We start from the raw sequence: 23,526 nt of genomic DNA, 5'->3' as shown, positions 1-23,526 counted from the left end.
TCTTCCTTTCCTAGGATACTTGGTCTCTGGCCAGGGACTACAAATGGATCCAGACAAACTCTCTGCCATCTTAGATTGGCCACGCCCCTCCGGACTCCGTGCTATCCAACGTTTTTTGGGGTTCGCCAATTATTACAGACAATTTATTCCACATTTTTCCACCATTGTGGCTCCTATTGTGGCTTTAACCAAAAAGAATGCCAATCCTAAATCATGGCCTCCTCAAGCGGAAGACGCCTTTAAACAGCTCAAGTCTGCCTTTTCTTCGGCTCCCGTGCTCTCCAGACCTGACCCATTTAAACCCTTCCTATTGGAGGTTGATGCCTCCTCTGTAGGAGCTGGAGCGGTCCTTCTACAAAAAAATTCTTCCGGGCATGCTGTTACTTGTGGTTTTTTTTTCTGGACCTTCTCTCCGGCTGAGAGGAACTACTCCATCGGGGACCGAGAGCTTCTAGCCATTAAACTAGCACTTGAGGAATGGAGGCATCTGTTGGAGGGATCAAGATTTCCCGTTATTATTTACACCGATCACAAGAACCTCTCCTATCTCCAGTCTGCCCAACGGCTGAATCCTCGCCAGGCCAGGTGGTCTCTGTTCTTTGCCCGATTTAATTTTGAAATTCACTTTCGGCCTGCCGATAAGAACATTAGGGCCGATGCTCTCTCTCGTTCCTCGGATGCCTCGGAAGTAGAGCTCTCTCCGCAACACATCATTCCCCCTGACTGCCTGATCTCCACTTCTCCAGCCTCCATCAGGCAAACTCCTCCAGGGAAGACCTTCGTTTCTCCACGCCAACGCCTCGGAATCCTCAAATGGGGTCACTCCTCCCATCTCGCAGGTCATGCGGGTATCAAGAAATCCGTGCAACTCATCTCTCGTTTCTATTGGTGGCCGACTCTGGAGACGGATGTTGTGGATTTTGTGCGAGCCTGCACTGTCTGTGCCCGGGATAAGACTCCTCGCCAGAAGCCCGCTGGTCTTCTTCATCCTCTGCCTGTCCCCGAACAGCCTTGGTCTCTGATTGGTATGGACTTTATTACAGACTTACCCCCATCCCGTGGCAACACTGTTGTTTGGGTGGTCGTTGATCGATTCTCCAAGATGGCACATTTCATCCCTCTTCCTGGTCTTCCTTCAGCGCCTCAGTTGGCAAAACAATTTTTTGTACACATTTTTCGTCTTCACGGGTTGCCCACGCAGATCGTCTCGGATAGAGGCGTCCAATTCGTGTCAAAATTCTGGAGGGCTCTCTGTAAACAACTCAAGAAAAGATTAAATTAAACTTTTACTCTGCATATCACCCTCAATCCAATGGGCAAGTGGAAAGAATTAACCAGGTCCTGGGTGATTATTTACGCCATTTTGTTTCCTCCCGCCAGGATGACTGGGCAGATCTTCTACCATGGGCCGAATTCTCGTATAACTTCAGAGTCTCTGAATCTTCCTCCAAATCCCCATTTTTTGTGGTGTACGGCCGTCACCCTCTTCCCCCCCTCCCTTCTCCCTTGCCCTCTGGTTTGCCCGCTGTAGATGAAGTGACTCGTGATCTTTCCACCATATGGAAAGAGACCCAAAATTCTCTTTTACAGGCTTCATCTCGCATGAAAAAGTTTGCCGATAAGAAAAGAAGAGCTCCCCCCATTTTTGCTCCCGGAGACAAGGTATGGCTCTCCACTAAATATGTCCGCTTTCGTGTCCCCAGTTACAAACTGGGTCCACGCTATCTTGGTCCTTTCAAAGTCTTGTGCCAAATTAATCCTGTCTCTTACAAACTTCTTCTTCCTCCTTCTCTCCGTATTCCTAATGCCTTTCATGTCTCTCTTCTTAAACCACTCATCATCAACCGTTTCTCTCCCAAGTTAGTTTCTCCCACTCCTGTCTCCGGTTCTTCTGACGTCTTCTCAGTGAAAGAGATACTGGCCTCCAAGACGGTCAGAGGAAAAAGGTTCTTTTTGGTGGATTGGGAGGGCTGTGGACCTGAAGAGAGATCCTGGGAACCTGAGGACAACATCCTAGACAAAAGTCTGCTCCTCAGGTTCCCAGGCTCTAAGAAGAGGGGGAGACCCAAGGGGGGGGGTACTGTTACGCCGAGCGCTCCGGGTCCCCGCTCCTCCACAGAGCGCTCGCTTCACTCTCGCTACCGCAGCGCTCCGGTCAGCTCCACTGACCCGGTGCGCTGCGATACCGTCTCCAGCCGGGATGCGATTCGCGATGCGGGTGGCGCCCGCTCGCGATGCGCATCCCGGCTCCCGTACCTGACTCGCTCTCCGTCTGTCCTGTCCCGGCGCGCGCGGCCCCGCTCCCTAGGGCGCGCGCGCGCCGGGTCTCTGCGATTTAAAGGGCCACTGCGCCGCTGATTGGCGCAGTGGTTCCAATTAGTGTGTTCACCTGTGCACTCCCTATTTATACCTCACTTCCCCTGCACTCCCTCGCCGGATCTTGTTGCCATTGTGCCAGTGAAAGCGTTTCTTTGTGTGTTCCTAGCCTGTGTTCCAGACCGCCTGCCGTTGCCCCTGACTACGATCCTTGCTGCCTGCCCCGACCTTCTGCTACGTCCGACCTTGCTTCTGTCTACTCCCTTGTACCGCGCCTATCTTCAGCAGCCAGAGAGGTTGAGCCGTTGCTAGTGGATACGACCTGGTCACTACCGCCGCAGCAAGACCATCCCGCTTTGCGGCGGGCTCTGGTGAAAACCAGTAGTGACTTAGAACCGGTCCACTAGCACGGTCCACGCCAATCCCTCTCTGGCACAGAGGATCCACCTCCTGCCAGCCGGCATCGTGACAGTATTTCACCTATTAAGACTTCAATAATAAATAAATAATTACATTTTTACCTTATACTGAATATAGATACTTATGATGTCAAACAGGACTTTTACCAATTCCATACGAATTTGAGTCAACATATTATGCGATGAGCCAACCTGTAATATATGTAAGTAATCCCTCTTGCCTTACAGCTAAACAAATAGGCTTATATTCAAAAAGTAAAGTTAATCCACTTACCCCATACACTCCCATTGAAACATTTGTTACATGTTGATGTATTCACAATGTGAATCATGATATGATAAATTGCTTACACAGAACAGGAAAAATATGCATTTAACTATATGAGAAAGAAGATCAAAGTATTAATTAACTTATAAAAATGATTCCTCCGTTCCCCGAAAAGCTTAGTTATATTGAACACATTTAATTATGTGGTTGACGTGATGTCTCATCTGAATGATATTGACATTTATAAAGAATATTACGATATTATCCACTCTCTCAGGTCCTGATACATAGAAAGAAAGTTTTGGATAAGGCACTTATTCCTTACAAGGTGGAATATTTATTTATAGGCTCTGACTGGCTTACAAAATAAAATAAGGATCCAGTAGTGATCCGGTGAAGTCAGTAGTCCTCTGGTCTTTTATGAGGCCGTTTGGCGCAAAAGAGGAGCCAAATGGACCAGAATCAGACAGAGCACAGTGTGAACATTGCCTTAGCCGATCACTGCAATGTAGTTCCTTTGTATGCAAATTTCTTAATGCATTCCTTAAAGGGGTTGTTAGACATCTTATCCCCTATCCAAAGGATAAGGGATAAGATGTCTGATCGCAGGGGTCCCACTGTTGGGGCCCCCTGCGATCTCCCGCAGCATTCTAAACAAACGGCGGGTTCCTGCGGCAGTGGTCATGACATCACGGCCACACCCCTCATGATGTCACATCATGCCTCCTCCCTTCATGTCTATTGGAGGGAGCATATCGGCCGACACGCCCCCTCCCATCGACATGAATGGAGGGGGCGTGAAGTCATGTCATGAGGGGCGTGGCCGTGACATCACAATCAAAGCCTCCGGCTCCGAGCGTTCTGAACAAAATGTTCAGAACACTGGAGCACCGGAGTACTCCTTTAAATGGGTACTCCGCTGCTAAGCGTTTGGAACCAATCAAAGCAAGTCTATGGGAGGGGGCATGATGGCTGTCCCTCCCATAGACTTGCATTGAGGGGGGGGCGGGACGTGACGCCATGAGGGGGCGGGCTGTGACGTCACAAGTTCCCGGCACTGGCTCCAGCTTTTGGAACAGTTTGTTCCAAACATTGAGCAGTAGAGTACCTCTTTAAGATTTCAACCCTGTTTCATTTGGATGTAGTGTTCACCACAAACTGTACTGTATTAGCCACAAATACTGCTATACAGACGACATGTATGTCATATGGTGTGATCTCCCTATGAAATCAGATGTAGGCATTAAACGGGACTGAATGGTATGTTTTATAAATTAATGGAATAATCTAATTGAAAATATGTTGCTACAATTCACACAAATCATGCATATAGCACGTAGATTATGGGATAGTTATTATGGAGGGATGAACCTCCATAATAACTATCCCTTTGTTCATAAATTCAAACAACATCCCCTTAGTAATAGTCAATATAAATCCTGTACCAAATTATTCTGCAAATTCTTTTTAAGTGTCACAAAGATTAAATATTTTATATTAACCCCTTAAGGACTCGGGGTTTTTCCATTTTTGCACTTTCTTTTTTTCCTCCTTACCTTTAAAAAATCATAATTCTTTCAATTCTGCACCTAAAAATCGATATGATGGCTTATTTTTTGCGCCACCAATTCTACTTTGCAATGACATCAGTCATTTTACCCAAGAATCTATGGCAAAACAGAAAAAAAAATCATTGTGCGACAACATTGAAGAAAAAACGCCAATTTGTATCTTTTGGGGGCTTTCGTTTCTTCGCAGTAAAGTTTTCGGAAAAAATTACACACTCTCTTTATTCTGTAAGTCCATACAATTAAAATGATACTTATATAGGTTTGATTTTGTCGTACTTCTGGAAAAAATCATAACTACATGCAGGAAAATTTATAAGTTTAAAATTGTCATCTTCTGACCCCTATAACTTTTTTATTTTTCCACGTATGGGGCGGTATGAGGGTTCATTTTTTGCGCAGTGATCTGAAGTTTTTAGAGGTACAATTTTTGTATTGATCAGACTTTGATCGCTTTTTTTCCCAACTTTTTCATGATATAAAAAGTGACCAAAAAATACACTACTTTGTACTTTGGAATTTTTTTGTGCGTACGCCATTAACCGTGTGGTTTAATTAACAATATATTTTTATAATTCAGACATTTCTGCAGGCACCAATACCACATATGTTTATTTTTATTTACACTATTTTTTATTTTTTTAATGGGAAATGGGAGAGTGATTCAAACTTTTATTAGGGAAGGGGTTAAATTTTCTTTTTTTTTTCCACTTTTTTTTGCAATGTTATAGCCCCCATAGGGGGGCTATAACACTGCTGACACTGATCTTTTACATTGATCATTGTTATCCCATAAGATAACATTGAACAATGATTCTTCCGCTTACCTGCTCATGCCTGGATATCAGGCACAGAGCAGTCATTCGGCGATTGGACACACAGGAGGAAGGTAAGGGCCCTCCTTGTGTGCTCTAGCTATTAGGGATGCCGTGATTTTGGTGCGGCAGTCCCAAGCAGCCCACTGAGCTAGCCGGGAGTAGTTTACTTTCACTTTAGACGTGGTGATCAACTTTGAACGCCGCATCTAAAGGGTAAATAGCCACGGGTCCCAGCCATTTTAGAAAGGGAGCGGACTCGGGGTGTACAGGTACTCTCTAAGTCCTTAAGAGGTTAACTCTTGGATGGCATTGTGTCTCAGGGCTTTTTTGATCACTGAAAACAATCTCGGACACCTGTGATAATTAGATTGCCAGGTGAGCCCAATTTGAGGAAAAACTACTAAAGGTGGGTGTTCCACATTATTAAGCAGAGCACCATTTTCAAGCAATATGGGGAAGAAAAAGGATCTCTCTGCTGCCAAAAAGAGTGAAATAGTTCAATGCCTTGGACGAGGTATCAAAACATTAGATATTTCACGAAAACTAAAGCCTGAGCATTGCACTATTAAGAGATTTGTGGCGGATTCAGAGCACAGACGGGTTCATCCAGATGGATGGAGTAGCGGATGGTTCCAACATGGCTGTGACATCAGCAAGGCGGTAGTGGAGTCATGTTTTGGGCCAGAATCATGGGAAGAGACCTGGTCGGCCCATTTAGGGTACACGAAGGTGTAAAGATGACCTCTGCAAAGTATGTGGAGTTTCTGACTGACCACTTTCTTCCCTGGTACAGAAGGAAGAACTATGCTTTCCCTATTAAAATCATCTTCATGCATGACAATGCACCATTTCATGCTGCAAAGAATACCTCTGCATTAATGGCTGCTATGGGGTTAAAAGGAGAGAAAATCATGGTGTGACCTCCATCCTATTGAGAACCTTTGGAGCATCCTCAAGCAAAATATCTATAAGGGTGGGAGGTAGTTTACATCCAAACAGCAGCTCTGGCTATTCTGACATCTTGCAAACAAATTCAAGCAGAAACTGTCCAAAAACTCACAAGTTCAAAGGATGCAAAAAGACTTGTGAAGCTGCTATCAAATAAGGGGTCCTATGTTAAAATGTTTATGTGACCTGTCAAAATGTTTACAAAGTTAAAATGTTGTTAAAAGTTTGAGTGAAATAGCTTTTGATTTCTGTAAATATGCTGCAAACACAGCAAATGACAATTTTCAGTTCTTTACAACCTATAAAGTGTTTTGAAACTTACTGTGCATAATAATTTGGAACAGTGCATTGTACGTTTTTTATGTTTAAAAAATATATACTATTATCATTAGGAGGTTTGTTCAATACAATTTGAATTGTACTCAATAGTTGATAACATGAGAATTATGCTGACTGTTATTTCCATCAATTATTTAGGTAAAGAGAAAAATATTATTTGCATAATAATCTGGAACAGGGTGTAAGTACACAATTGGGCAACTTAATACTAAAAGTACTCTTGAACATCCCCCTGATGAGACTCGAGTGTGAATTGTGCACAATGTACTGGTGTCAAAATTTGGCACAATTTGTGGCCAAGTGCGCCACATTTTAGTGAAAAACCTGACAAAAGCAGGCCAGCTTTACAATACTAAATAATGACCTGTGTAGGTAAATTAAAAAGGTAGATGAAGTGGCAAATTTATCACAGTGGCCCAAACGTATTAAACAGAGAGAAACACTGATTTGTCCATAACAACCAATCACAGATCAACTTTTGTTTTACAAGCGCTCAATATGATATTAAAGCTGAGCTTTGATTGGTTACTATGCGCAAATCAGACCGTTTTTGTCTCAGATTGATAAATCAGGGCCAGTGTGTGAATGGGTTTGGGCATATTGGTAGACATGTTAAACAATTTTCTCTTACTTGTATCTCTTGGTTGGCCTGCTATAGACCATCATTTCATCATATCATATTGTTTTTCTTTTGCCAAGTGAATAGGACTATGCTGCAGTTTCTTGCACCACTGCCACTGTTAGTATAGCATGTGCGAGCAGCAGTGGACATTGAAGAACCCGCAGCACTCGCATGAGCACCACGGTTGTTTCAAACAAGCTGATCTGTGGGGAGTCAGACCCTTGTCGTTCTCATATCGATGACCAATCTTGAGGATAGGGTCAGATAACCCTAGTCCCAGAAGACATTTTCAACCCTCTTGACACTTCCCAATACACAAGGATATTCCTCTGGGCGTTTATTTCCTAATCCGTAGGCGCCACATTTTATTCAGGTACCGTAACTCACTGCTTTACATCCAGCACTGAATTAGATGTCTTCAATGAGCCGGGTGTCGCTATCAGTATCATCTATGTATGTTTTACAGTTAAATCGTTTTGTCTCAAGATCCATCGAGCAAAGGAATGGACATAACGGTCTAATAAATAGAACATTTCGGATGAACAATATACATCCCTTTTTCTAGCCAATTATAGACATGACACACTTAGAATTGAATCTGTATTAAACTCTGTGATATTCTCTCACTTAGACTGGAAATGGAAAGTCTAGTAAAGTATTCTGTACATCCAACAAAGTGAGGCAGCTGGCTAAAACCTATTATAAAGCAATTTGGTAAGTTTAGAAAAGCACAGGAAACTGCATATGGCACGGAACGGAATGGGGAATTCAAACAGGTTGTACAATGTAAGTGATTCTGTTTTCAACAGCAGTGAACCTGCTAATGGAATAGACAAAACGGGTACATGGAGCTTGAAAACTGGCAGATTAAACTAGCCCCAAGGAAAATCTCCCTGGATAGGGTTCTGTAATGATAATGACACCGGCTGTAATGATGCTAAGAGCTGTAAACTGAGTTAGAGAATATTCAGAGGACTGAACGTAGTCTTAAGCAGTAAATTAGATCTTATTTTAAGTTAAGCAACTACTCAATTTAAAAGTATATAGTGTCTATCTTATTCATGGTGAAAATAATAAATTATCTAGAAAGGTGAGTCTTTAAAGGGGAACTTCGCTCCGTGCACAAAATGACATGGGGTGCTGCAGGAGAGATCGCAGGGGTCCCCAGCGGTGGGACCCCTACAATCAGACATCTTATCCCCTATCCTTTAGATAGGGGACAAGATGCCTAGGGGTGGAGTACCCCTTTTAATTAAAAAGTGGAGAGGCTAAAAGGGCCCTACTACATGGAGTGATTATCGTCCAACTGGGCCAACACGGCCTCATCTAATGTATCCGGTGATCAGTCAATGAACAAGTGAATAGTCACTGTTTGACTGATTAAATATTTTGTTTTGTTGGCTGCACATGTCACCTGTACATAGCTATGGGGTGACTGTAGTGGGGTGTGTGCATATTTAATGAAAAGGGCATGGCCACACTGATCTGAGAATCAGATCTCCTGATATTGCGGCCACGTACCTTAATTAAATATGCGATCCCTTCAATACTTTTTGGGGGGAAGGGAGATGGGGTGATTATCATGTTGTAAACAGGTATCTGATGCTTGTTATTTTCAAAGTGACCCGAGTTTACTGTTCATTTCATATGTAGATCTAGTGGATACTTTTATTATCGGAAACCCCATTGAAGGGCCACTCTAATGCCATGTTATATTCCCTTCCAGCATAAGCACGGAGGGTAAACAACTACCCTGCTAAACCCCCCTAACCAGGTGTTTTGTTTTCCCAATAGAATGCTGGTTCTGGTCCCCAAAACATTGTGGAATCACAGATTGCTTGCTGTGTGGATCAGTAGTAACATGGCCAGTGTAAATGTACGTAACTTCAGTCCGCACATAGACCCCATTAAGAGGGGGAGCAGGGCAGCTGTGTACTCCCACCATGTTTATACTGGGAGGAGAATATCACATGGTATTGGAGTGGCCCATTAATGTTGTTTCTAATAATAAAAGTATCCAGCAGATCTTCATGTAAAATGATAATTTCATCAACTTTTCATCAACATTTGTAGCTAAATCTCTTTCCTTCTGAAATAGAAATATCCCATTCATGACTTAAATTGTGTGTTTAATAGTGTTCTTCAGAGTTGTTTTTTTTGTATGTCGAGCAGACAGTATAGTGAACTTTTAAACCTGTAAAAGCATTGAGTAGTGACTTTTACTTGTTCTTTTCTTTAGATCAGAGGCTTTTTATTTATTTTTTAATGCAGTATGCTCTACGAATGAGGACTTTTTGTCTGGTGTTTAGAGAGTTTCTAAAGAATATGAAAAACACCAAAAAAAGAAATCTTAAAAATGTAACAAGTTAAAATTTTCATTTCATTCAAAGTGCTAAAAAAAAAAAAAAAAAAAAGGGGGGTGGGGTGCGATGAAGGCTCAAAGTAATAGGAAGACCTTTCATGCACCTAGGTGCTCCTGCACTGATGGTTCCATGTTACACACTTTCGGTGAAGACATGTTGTCTTGGCCATCTTGACACTTGAGAACATGCACCTCACTGATATTTATTTATTTTTCTCTATTTAGCTGATTGTAAAAAATTGTTATGGGCTAAAATACTCTTTGTGTAGGGTCACATATGCATATTTTCTGCTGTAGATCTGTTGCATATTGACTTCAATGGGTAGCAAAATCTGCTAAAGCAAACCTGCAGCAGAAAATATGCACGTGTGAACTAACCTAGTTATATGGACTCTAAAGATACCAGAATCCTTGAAGTAGATTTTATTGTCATATTGGTTTGTAAAGTTCAACGTATGACTTTCATATTCCAGTGAGACAACCAACTTATATTGCATTTAAAGTGGTCTTCTAATGGGTTGGTCCTCTCAAAGAAGGTGGCCAGTATACATAGTATAAGAAATAACTAAAATGTGGTCTAGAAAAAGTGGTGGTTTTCTCAAAGAGATGGTCATTTGAAGAAGTTTCAGTTTCATTCACATCTGTCTCTGTCCAGCAGGATGACTTTATTCAGAAGCCCATTTACCTGTCAGTGTGTTTATAGACTCCGTAAGAATGGCACCCTGATTAAATTAAGACTAAAGGTCTCCATACATTTTCACTACCTGTTGTCGTATGGGACAACTATCTATCTCATTCCCCCTATACACCAAAATGTTTGTTCATGTATTGTCAATGGAGAGAGGAGAGATGAGCCGCAGCCGCTCCTTATCCTTCTGAAGAACAATAGGTTGGCAATAGTGTTGAGCGTGAATATTCGAAATGCACATTTTTACCGCGAATATCGGCATTCGCATATATATAGTGATATATATTTGTAATGAGGAATATTGTTCTTTTTTTATGTGCATTTATGCGAATATCAGCACTTCCAGACTGGGCACTGATCCCTCCCTTCTTTTAGGTGAAAGATATGATTGCACATGCGCACTATGCAAATTTCATTACGAATTTTCGCATGTAAATATCGCAAATTTTAATATGGCCCCTGCAGCTTATCACTATCCAACATGCCCATTCTTCTCTTTCCCTGACCTCATCTGGTGTAGTTACGAGGCCCCCATACACATTAGATAGTTGGCTGAGTTAGGTGGGTTTAGCTGACTTTTCACAGATTTGTAAAAAGCTAGTAGTACTACCTCTTAACCCCTTAAGGATGCAGGGTTTTTCCATTTTCATTTTTTCCTCATCACCTTCTAAAAATCATAACGCTTAAAATTTTGCACCTAAAATTCAATATTATGGATTATTTTTTGCGACATCTATTTTACTTTGCAGTGTCAGTCATTTTACCAAAATATCCACAGTGAAGTGAAAAAAAATTAATTGTGCGACAAAATTGAAGAAAAAATGCCATTTTGTAACTTTTGGGGGCTTCCGTTTCTACGCAGTGCATTTTTTCGTAATAAAGGCGTCTTATCTTTATTCTGTAGGTCCATACGGTTAAAATGATACCCTATATCATATAGGTTTGATTTTGGAGGAATGGTCCCCAAGGAAAGCTGCTCCAGCAGTTTCCAGGGCAGGAAAAGTGGATGATACCCGTGGCGCCTTGGAGATAGACAGCAATGCAACAAGCGTCCTGGGTATGTTGGGCTACTTGTTTATTCAGGCATATCAAAACAATAAAAGCAAGATTGTTTTAATATGAAAGTCTTAAAAGCAACGCGTTTCGCAGGGTGACCCCCGCTTCGTCAGGCTCAGGTGAGCAGGAGCAGCTTTCCTTGGGGACCACTCCTCCAATCTCTCAAGACCGACACAGCCGTTGATCGGGACTGGATGCCGGGCAGCCAGAGGACTTTGAGGATACATTGTATTCCATCCATGCGTTAAACAGTGTTGTGCCTGCAGCGCAACACAAATAGGTGAGTGGGATACTATTACTACTACCATCTATCTACACTCATCACGATCAAAATACTGTTCAGCCAGCTTTATTGGTTATCTAAAAAACTTGTTCTTACCATAATTTAAGGCACTTAGATAGAGCCATTATTTCTGTTCCTATATCTTTTTTCTACATATACCGCATAGGTTTGATTTTGTATTACTACATGCAGGAAAATTTATATGTTTAAAATTGTCATCTTCTGACCCCTATAACGTTTAAATTTTTCTGTGTATGGGCCAGTTTAAGGACTCATTCTTTGTGCCGTGATGTGAAGATTTTATCGGTACCATTATTATATTGATCAGTCTTTTTGATCGCTTTTTATTCATTTTTTCATTATATAAAAAGTCACCAAAAATACACTATTTTGTAATTTGGAATTTTTTTCTGTGCGGTTCAATTAATTATATATTTTAATAATTCGGACATGTACACACTCGGTGATGCCACATATGTTTATTTTTATTTACACAGTTTTTTTTAAAAGGGGAAAAGGGGTGATTCTTACTTTTATTAGGGAAGGGGTTAAATGATCTTTATTAACTTTTTTTCACACTTTATTTTTTACAGTGTAATAGCCCCCCCCCCCCCCCCTTAATGGCTATTACACTGCACATACCGATCTCAAACACAGATCAATGACATGCATTGACATGGCAAAGATCAGTGTTATCGGCGGTCGATTGCTCAAGCCTGGATTTCAAGCTGGGAGCAATCAATCGCCAATCGGACGCGACGGAGACAGGTAAGGGGACCTCCGCTCGTATTCGAGCTGATCGGGACATCACGATTTCCCCGCGATAGTCCTGATCAGCCTGACTAAGCTGCGGGGAAGCTTTTACTTTAATTTTAGATGCAGCGATCAACTTTGAACGCCGCATCTAAAGGGTTAATAGCGCGCGGCACAACGATTGGTGCCGCACGCTATTAGCCCAGGGTCCTGGCTGTCATTAGCCGCTGGGACCGACCCAGTATGATGCAGAGGTCACGGCGTGACCCTGCGTTATAAACTGGGTCCGGGCACAGGGCGTACAGGTACGCCCTGTGTCCTTAAGAGGTTAAAGGGGTACTCCGGTGAAAAACTATTTTTTTTTTTTTTTTTTTTATCAACTGGTGCCAGAAAGTTAAACAGATTTGTAAATTACTTCTATTAAAAAATCTTAAGCCTTCCTGTACTTATTAGCTGCTGAATACTACAGCGGAAATTCTTTTCTTTTTGAAACACAGAGCTGCCTGCTGACATCATGAGCACAGTGCTCTCTGCTGACATCTCTGTCCATTTTAGGAACTGTTCAGAACACCATATGTTTGCTATGGGGATTTCCTTTTACTCTGGACACTTCCTAAAATGGACAGAGATGTCAGCAGAGAGCACTGTGCTCATGATGTCAGCAGACAGCTCTGTGTTTCAAACGGAAAATAATTTCCACTGTAGTATTCAGCAGCTAATAAGTACAGGAAGGATTAAGATTTTTTAATAGAAGTAATTTACAAATCTGTTTAACTTTCTGGCACCAGTTGATTTAAAAAAATAAAAAATAAATGTTTTTCACCGGAGTACCCCTTTAACCTCTTAAGGACGCAGGGCGTATGGATACGCCCTGCATCCCGAGTCCTTAAGGACGCAGGGCGTATCCATACGCCCGTGGGAATTCCGGCCCCCACCGCTAGCCGGTTGGGGACCGGAGCCGGATGCCTGCTGAAATCGTTCAGCAGGCATCCCGGCATATCGCCCAGGGGGGTCATTATGTCCCCCCATGTCGGCGATCGCCGCAGAACGCTGGACAATTCAGTCCAGCGATCTGCGGCGATTCCGGGTCAATCGGGTCTCCAGTGACCCGGTGACCCGGAATTACTGGCTGTTCGGGGCCGTCTCTGACGGCCCCGAACAGCCAGAGCTTGCAGGGGTGAGGTGGCACTGGTGCAACCTCACGATCGCCCTGATTCGTCGGCCGGATTACCGGCCGACCAATCAGGGCGCCTGCTGCGGGCGTCACTCCCGCACCCGCTCCGCCCCTCTTCTGACCCCGGGTGCTGGGGACCCCGATCCCCGGCGTCCATGTTGGGATCGGGGCCCCAGGAGCGACGGCGGCGGCGAGGGACAGTCCTGCATGGAGCAGCAGCAGGAGGTGAGTTACAGCCTCCTGCTGTTGCTTAGCAACAGCTCCCAGCATGCAAAAAGGGCATGCTGGGAGCTGTAGTTATGCAACAGAAGGAGGCAGACCACCACAACTCCCAGCATTCCCTTATGGGCATGCTGGGACTTATGGTTTTGCAACAGCTGGAGGCACATTTTTTCTATGGAAAAGTGTACCTTCAGCTGTTGTATAACTACAACTCCCAGCTTGCACAAACAGCTAAAGTGCATGCTGGGAGTTGTAGTGGTGCATCTGCTGATTGCATAACTACAACTCCTAGCATGCCCGTTGGCTGTCGGTGACTGCTGAGAGTTGTAGTTTTGCAACAGCTGAAGGCACACTGGTTGTGAAACTTAGAGTTTTTTTTTTTTACCTAACTCAGTGTTTCACGACCGGTGTGCCTCCAGCTGTTGCAAACTACAACTCCCAGCAATCACCTTACACCATGCACCGTACATGCTTGGAGTTGTAGTTTTGCAACAGCTGGAGGCACACTGGTTTTGAAACACTGAGTAAGGTCACAAACTCCGTGATACATAACCAGTGTGCCTACAGCTGTTGCAAAACTATAACTCTCAGCATGTACAGTCTGTCAGCGCATGCTGGGAGTTGTAGTTTTGCAACAGCTGGATGTCCCCCCCAATGTGAATGTACAAGGTACACTCACATGGGCGGAGGCTTACAGTAAGTATCGGGCTGCAAGTTTGAGCTGCAGCAAATTTTCTGCAACAGCTCAAACTTCCAGCGAGAAACTACTGTGAACCCCCGCCCGTGTGACTGTACCCTAAAAACACTACACTACACGAACACAAAAAATAAAATAAAAAGTAAAAAAACACTACATATACACATACCCCTATACAGCCCCCCTCCCCAATAAAAATGAAAAACGTCTGGTACGCCATGGTTTCCAAAACGGAGCCTCCAGCTGTTGCAAAACAACAACAACTCCCAGTATTGTCGGACAGCCGTTGACTGTCCAGGCATGCTGGGAGTTTTAAAACAGCTGGAGGCACCCTGTTTGGGAATCACTGGCATAGAATACCCCTATGTCCACCTCTATGCAATCCCTAATTTAGGCCTCAAATGCGCATGGCGCTCTCACTTTGGAGCCCTGTCGTATTTCAAGGCAACAGTTAAGGGTCACATATGGGGTATCGCCGTACTCGGGAGAAATTGGGCTTCAAATTTTGGGGGGTATTTTCTGCTTTTACCCTTTTTAAAAATGTAAAGTTTTTGGGAAAAGAAGCATTTTAGGTAGATTTTTTTTAATTTTTTTTACATATGCAAAAGTCGTGAAACACCTGTGGGGTATTAAGGTTCACTTAACCCCTTGTTACATTCCCCGAGGGCTCTAGTTTCCAAAATGGTATGCCATGTGTTTTTTTTTTGCGGTCCTGGCTTTCAAAAAGCCAAATGTGACTCCTTCTCTTCTGAGACCTGTAGTGCGCCAACAGAGCACTTTTCACCCCCATATGGGGTGTTTTCTGAATCGGGAGAAATTGGGCTTCAAATTTTGGGGGGTATTTTCTGCTTTAACCCTTTGTATAAATGTAAATTTTTTGGAAAACCAAGCATTTTAGGTAATTTTTTTTTTTTTTTTTACATATGCAAAAGTCGTGAAACACCTGTAGGGTATTAAGGTTCACTTTACCCCTTGTTACGTTCCCCGAGGGGTCTAGTTTCCAAAATGGTATGCCATGTGTTTTTTTTTTGCTGTCCTGGCACCATAGGGGCTTCCTAAATGCGGCATGCCCCCAGAGCAAAATTTCCTTCAAAAAGCCAAATGTGACTCCTTCTCTTCTGAGACCTGTAGTGCGCCAGCAGAGCACTTTTCACCCCCATATGGGGTGTTTTCTGAATCGGGAGAAATTGGGCTTCAAATTTTGCGGGGTATTTTCTGCTATTACCCTTTTTAAAAATGTAAAACTTTAGGGAAACCAAGCATTTTAGGTAAAAAAAAATATATATTTTTTTACATATGCAAAAGTCGTGAATCACCTGTGGGGTATTAAGGTTCACATTACCCCTTGTTACGTTCCCCGAGGGGTCTAGTTTCCAAAATGGTATGCCATGTGGGGTTTTTTGCAGTTCTGGCACCATAGGGGCTTCCTAAAGGTGACATGCCCCCCAAAAACCATTTGACGCTCCTTCCCTTCTGAGCCCTCTACTGCGCCCGCCGAACACTTTACATAAACATATGAGGTATGTGCTTACTCGAGAGAAATTGGGTTACAAATATAAGTAAAAATTTTCTCCTTTTTACCCCTTGCAAAAATTCAAAAATTGGGTCTACAAGAACATGCGAGTGTAAAAAATGAAGATTGTGTATTTTCTCCTTCACTTTGCTGCTATTCCTGTGAAACCCGTAAAGGGTTAAAACGCTTACTGAATGTCATTTTGAATACTTTCGGGGGTGCAGTTTTTATAATGGGGTCATTTATGGGGTATTTCTAATATGAAGACCCTTCAAATCCACTTCAAACCTGAACTGGTCTCTGAAAAAAAGCGAGTTTCAAAATTTTGTGAAAAATTGGAAAATTGCTGCGGAACTTTGAAGCCCTCTGGTGTCTTCCAAAAGTAAAAACTCATCAATTTTATGATGCAAATATAAAGTAGACATATTGTATATGTGAATAAAAAAAAATATTTTGAATATCCATTTTCCTTACAAGCAGAGAGCTTCAAAGTTAGAAAAATGCAAAATTTTCAAATTTTTCATCAAATTTTGGGATTTTCACCAAGAAAGGATGCAAGTTACCAAAAATTTTTACCACTACGTTAAAGTAGAATATGTCACGAAAAAACAATCTCAGAATCAGAATGATAACTAAAAGCATTCCAGAGTTATTAATGTTTAAAGTGACAGTGGTCAGATTTGCAAAAAATGGCCGAGTCCTTAAGGTGAAAAAGGGCACAGTCCTTAAGGGGTTAAAGCAGACCTACTATATCTTATTTATAAGTAATAGAATGTACAAAATCAACTTTATTAATACAATTTAGTAATAAAAAATAGATATTAAAATTAAAACAGAAATGGATAGGCACTAGTGGACATACAAAGATATAGGACAATGGTAGGACCCAAATACATCAAAATATACAAGTATAAGGAGTAAATGCCACAGTAGCTGGTAGGATACAAGAGTAATACCTGCCAAAAGTATACAATAAAGGGTGCCAAACCATACCTACACCTGAACCCCAACGATCGTTTCGCTATTATGCCGCTTCTTCAAGGGGCGTCATTATGCCCCTGAAGAAGCGGCATAATAGCGAAACGATCGTTGGGGTTCAGGTGTAGGTATGGTTTGGCACCCTTTATTGTATACTTTTGGCAGGTATTACTCTTGTATGGTTCTCTTTTTGGTGTTATAATTACAAATACATACCTTTACCTACTATATATGTAGGGTTATATATATCTTTGGTGACATATATCTTATTTATGCAAGATTTATTTAGGAAAAATAAGAACAGCAGAAGAAGAAAAGAAGTAAGGACTTGCACACAGAAAAGTCTTTTTGGCATGCTTTGTGTTCAGTTGTGACTGAAGACAATGAACTTGGCTTGGTAAATGTTTAGTTTATAAATATCTTGGCCCTTTCCTTTGAGCTTTAAAATTTCACAAAAAAGACACCTGGGAGTGAGTGTTCCCTGACTTGCAGCAACCTGCCCGTATCTCCATTGCTCTGCCACAGGTCTCCTGTATACAGCTGTCAGTTTCGGCTGCAGCGGAGGGAGGGGAGATGGAGAATCAGCTGCAGCTTAATTGGACAGAGAACTTAGCAGGTGTTCGGCTCCGTGTCTGGCACTTTTCCAAATTTTGCTGCTGGAAGCCGATCATTAAAATTACCAACATGTACTTAGTGGAGAAAGGAAAAGTTTTAAAAGTAACTGGAACATTATAACCATCCAAGAACACATTAATATTCCGAATACGGCATTGAATCACAGAGGTATGGTGCGGACTGGATATTAGATTTAGTGGTGTAGAAAGAGGGGATGGTGAGGCTGCTATTCCAACATGGGCCCCAAGCCTGTGAAAGACAGCAGGACACATGCGATGACAGCTGTGGTATAAACAGGCAATACAGAGACAACAACCACCTCTCTACAGCCGGCATGCTGGGGTTTGTGCCCAGCACACAGAGCAGTTTGATGGAAGTCAGAGGGTCTCCGGAATGTTATCAAATCAACAGCAAGCTTCTTCTTGTGGCATCTGACTGGCAAAGAATGGGATACACAAGGGACGGTGAGGAAGGAGTTAAAGGCCGTGCTCACATCACTGATATCATGTGAAACCTCCCCTCCCCTCAATAAAATTCTGCACTTTCCCCGGTATGAGGGCTCATTTTTTGTGCCGTGATCTGAAGTTTTTAGAGGTACCATTTTTGTATTGATCAGACTTTTTGATCGCTTTTTATTCATTTTTTCATGATCTAAAAAGTGACCAAAAATACGTTATTTTGGACTTTGGAATTTTTTTGCGAGTACACCATTGACCGTGCGGTTTAATTAAATATATATTTTTATAGTTCGGACATTTACACACGCGGCAATACCACATATGTTTATATTTATTTTTATTTACATGTTTTTTTTTATTGGGAAAAGGGGGGTGATTCAAACTTTTATTAGGGAAAGGGTTAAAGGGGTACTCCGGTGCTTAGACATCTTATCCCCTATCCAAAGGATAGGGGATAAGATGCCTGATCGCGGGAGTCCCACCACTGGGGACCCCCGGGATCTTGCAGGCGGCACCCCGTTTGTAATCAGTCCCCGGAGCGTGTTCGCTCCAGGTCTGATTACCGGCGACCACACGGCCGGCGGCATGTGACATCCCGCTCCGCCCCTCAATACAAGCCTACAGGAGGGGGCGTATCACGCCTCCTCCCGTAGGCTTGCATTCAGGGGCAGAACGTGACGTCACACGGGGGAGGAGGCGTGATGTCACACGCTGCCGGCCGTGTGGTCGGCGGTAATCAGACCCGGAGTGAACACGCTCCGGGGACTGATTAAAAACGGGGTGACACGCGTGCAAGATCCAGAAGGTCCCCAGTGGCGGAATCTTATTCCTTATCCTTTGGATAGGGGATAAGATGTCTAACCACCGGAGTACCCCTTTAAATGACATTTATTAACTTTTATTTACACTTTTTTTTGCAGTGTTCTAGCTCCCATAGCTTTGCATTGATCAGCGTTATCGGCGGTCGATTTCTCAAGCCTGCATCTCAGGCTTGGAGCAATCAATCGCCGAAGGGACACGCCGGAGGAAGGTAAGAGGACCTCTGCTCGTGTCCCAGCTGATCGGGACACTGCATTTTCACTGCGTTGGTCCCGATCAGCCCCACTGAGCATCCGGGCAGCTTTCACTTTCGTTTTAGAAGCGGCGTTCAACTTTGAACGCCGCGTCTAAAGGGTTAATAGTGCTCGGCACCTCAATCGCTGGCGCACACTATTAGCCCCGGGTCTCAGCTTCAGATACATGCCGGGACCGACCCGATATGATGCAGGGTCACCGCGTGACCCCACGTTATATCGAGGGAGCAGGCCAAGGACGTAAATATACGTCCTTGGTCGTTAAGGGGTTAAAGGGGAACTCCAGTGAGAAATTTTTTTTTTTAAATCAACTGCCAAAAAGTTAAACAGATTTGTAAATGACTTCTTTTTAAAAACTTTAACCCTTCCAATACTAATCAGCTGCTGTATACTACAGAAAAATTTGTGAAGTTCTTTCCAGTTTGACAACAGTGCTATCTACTGACACCTCTGTCCATGTCAGGAACTGTTCAGTGCAGGAGAGAGCACTGTTGTCAGACTGGAAAGAACTTCACAATTTCCTCTGTAGTATACAGCAGCTAATAGGTACTGGAAGGCTAAAGATTTTTTAATAGAAGTAATTTACATCTGTTTAACTTTCTGGCACCAGTTGATTTGAAAACATTTGTTTTTCGCTTGCTTCCACTGGAGTTCCTCTTTAAATACAATGGTGTGAGTTTTTCCCTGTTCAATTCCAATGACATAACTAAAGAAAAAAAAAACTGATGATTTGGTGGGCCTTAAAGGGGTACTTTGGAGCTTAGACATCTTATCCCCTATCCAAAGTATAGGGGATAAGATGCCTGACCTTGCACGTCACACCCCTTTTCAGTCCCCAGAGCGTGTTCGCTCCAGGTCTGATTACTGTCGATCATGGGGCTGGAGCGTTGTGACGTCAAGGCTCCGCCCTGTGTGACGTCACGCTCCATCACCCTCAATGCAAGCCTATCGGAGAGGGCGTGACAGCTGTCATGCCCCCTCCCATAGGCTTGCAATGAGGGGGACGGAGCATGACTTCACACAGGGTGGAGCCTTGACGTCACAATGCTCCGGCCCCGTGATCGACAGTAATCAGACCCGGAGCGAACATGCTCCGGGGACTGATTATAAACGGGGTGTGGCGTTATAACAAATAATGTTATAAACCCTTTTGGTTGAGATCATTGATGACTATGGCTGTTTTCAAATGAGTATATGGAAATACGTCTATAATACAGATCGGTAATACAGCTGTATTTCAGATTAAATACTGTGAGCATTTCATCAACATTACAGCATTACATCAGTATTGCATCTGTATTCTGTACAGTAAGTACCAATGGACCTTCTTCAAGACAGGAAATTTTATTATACTTTAAAAAAATGGTTGATATAATAAATCAAAATACTGATTACTGATGTACTGATGAAATAAGGATTCATGTTTATTTTAATCCCTCTCTATAGACTTCAATGGCGTTTTCCCTCTGCACAAGGATAAAAAGTAGCACATGGCTTTGCACATATTTTATACAGCCATGTGAAAAGCTGTAAAGGGGTACACCACTGCCCCAAGGTCTGGATCATTTAGTTCTAAATGCTGGGTACAGGCTGTGGTGATCGTGACGTCACGGCAACGCCCCCTCAATGCAAGTCTATAGGAGGGGGTGTGGCCATCACACCCCCTCCCATAGACCTGCATTGAGGAGGCGTGGTATGACATCACAAGGGTGTGTGGCTGTGACATCACGACCCCCGCAGTCTGCACCCAGCATTCGGAACTAAATGTTCCGGACGCTGGGGCAGTGGAGTACCCCTTTAACTCAATATTACAGACAGCCTGTTACAGATTATTCCTATGGAACTATAAAAGAAGGGGGTGTGCACCTAGTGTAGAACACACATATATAAGTGTAAACAATTGAAATGATTTGCGCTAACCAAATGACGTTGCGCTCAGGGTGCAATACCTCGGAATACATGTAGACTCACAATGAAATCAGGTCAGCTGCTTCTACGTCCTCCTGACACCTGTGGGTATAGGCCAGTGGACTGGAAGAAGGAAAAAGTCAGGAACGCAATCCCCAAAGTTGGATGTTTTATAGCCATTTCTCCTGGTCAAGAAATATGGCTTTGCCTTTTATGGAATAAATGTTGTATTCTTACTGTATACCACTTGCAGGCAAATTCTTTGAACAGGAGAAGCTCCAAAAAACTCCATCCAACTTTGGGGATTGTGCTTCCGACTTCTTTTATTACAGATTATTTGTCTACAATAAGTGTCAGAACGAGATCATTCCTACTCGTTAGCAGTATTTTGCCTCTCTTCAATAGACTTACAGCAGCTAAGCTTATTCTAGTAGTGTATTTCCAACTCAGTGGATCGAACTAGGGTTACAGGCTCCCCTCTGATCCATTATCTCAGGTTATTCAACTATTCAAACTGAATCTTGAGTGTGTACTTCACATGTGAAATAATAGCCGGGGCTCTTACCACTCAGCTTTGATGTATATTCAGGCTAAGAAATAACACTCAATACTTAAGTCTTCAATATAGATTGAAAACTGAAATAAAGCAGACCTGTCTGCACAAAAACATGGGAAGCTAAGTACAAATGCTTTTAGGATAAATTTACACTATAATTTTATTTTATTTTTTTCAGAAGAAATGAACTGTGGCAGATGACAAATCATTGTTTTAAGCAGGTTTTACTGCAGCAATATCTATCCAAAGCAATGTTTTTTTGTTTTTTCATTTTTGCCTACTGTCTTCAATGTGAAACAGAAAAAGGTGTCTGTGAAGACTGCATAGAAATAGAATGATCATGTTCTTACATGTGTTGCTGCAAAGTGGTTTTCAACAAAATTAGTGCTAGGAATATATATGTATATATTTGATTTGTATGTTTTCATCATGCTTGTTTCTGTGTGAGCTACATGAAAATTTTGGAGAACTTATTAAGGATTTTAAATGGTGTTTTGTATACATTATTATTGATATTTTTTGCACAATCGCTTCACTGCTCAAAAAGTTGCAACTCTTTGTTTCTTTATACACTGCTCAAAAAAATAAAGGGAACACTAAGATAACACATCCTAGATCTGAATGAATGAACTAATCGTATGGTATACTTTCGTCTTTACATAGTTGAATGTGTTGACAACAAAATCACAAAACACAAAAAAATTATCAATGGAAATCAAAGTTATCAACCCATGGAGGTCTGAATATGGAGTCACACTCAAAATCAAAGTGGAAAACCACACTACAGGCTGATCCGACTTTGATGTAATGTCCTTAAAACAAAACAAAATGAGGCTCAGTAGTGTGTGTGGCCTCCACGTGCCCGTATGACCTCCCCACAACACCTGGGCATGCACCTGATGAGGTGATGGATGGTCTCCTGAGGGATGTCCTTCCAGACCTGGACTAAAGGATCCACAAACTCCTGGACAGTCTGTGGAGCGAGACATGATGTCCCAGATGTGCTCAATCGGATTCAGGTCTGGGGAACGGGCGGCCAGTCTATAGCATCAATGCCTTCCTCTTGCAGGAACTGCTGACACACTCCAGCCACATGAGGTCTAGCATTGTCTTGCATTAGGAGAAACCCAAGGCCAACCGCACAAGCATATGGTCTCACAAGGGGTCTGAGGATCTCATTTCGGTACCTAATGGCAGTCAGGCTACCTCTGGCAAGCACATGGAGGGCTGTGCGGTCCCCCAAAGAAATGCCACCCCACACCATTACTGACCCACCACCAAACTGGTCATGCTGGAGGATGTTGCAGGCAGCAGAAAGTTCTCCACGGCGTCTCCAGACTCTGTCAAATCTGTCACATGTGCTAAGAGTGAACCTGCTTTCATCTGTGAAGAGCACAGGGTGCCAGTGATGAATTTGCCAATTTTGAAGCTCTCTGGCAAATGCCAAACATCCTGCATGGTGTTGGGCTGTAAGCACAACCCCCACCTGTGGACGTTGGGCCCTCATACCACCCTCATGGAGTCTGTTTATGACCGTTTGAGTGGAGACATGCACATTTGTGACCTGCTGAAGGTAATTTTGCAGGGCTCTGGCAGTGTTCCTCCTGCTCCTTCTTGCACAAAAGCGGAGGTTGCGGTCCTGCTGCTGGGTTGTAGTCCTCCTACGGCCTCCTCCTCGTCTCCTGATGTACTGTCTCCTGGTAGCGCCTTCATGCTCTGGACACTACGCTGACAGACACAGCAAACCTTCTTGCCACAGCTCGCATTGATGTGACATCCTGTATGAGCTGCACTACCTGAGCCACTTGTGTGGTTTGTAGACTCAGTCTCATGCTACCACTAGAGTGAAAGCACTGCCAGCATTTAAAAGTGACCAAATCATCAGCCAGGAA

This window comes from Hyla sarda, chromosome 4 (assembly GCF_029499605.1).
Source record: "Hyla sarda isolate aHylSar1 chromosome 4, aHylSar1.hap1, whole genome shotgun sequence".
Classification (NCBI taxonomy): domain Eukaryota; kingdom Metazoa; phylum Chordata; class Amphibia; order Anura; family Hylidae; genus Hyla; species Hyla sarda.
The sequence above is the reverse complement of the archived record's forward strand: the minus strand, read 5'-3'. Positions refer to the sequence as shown.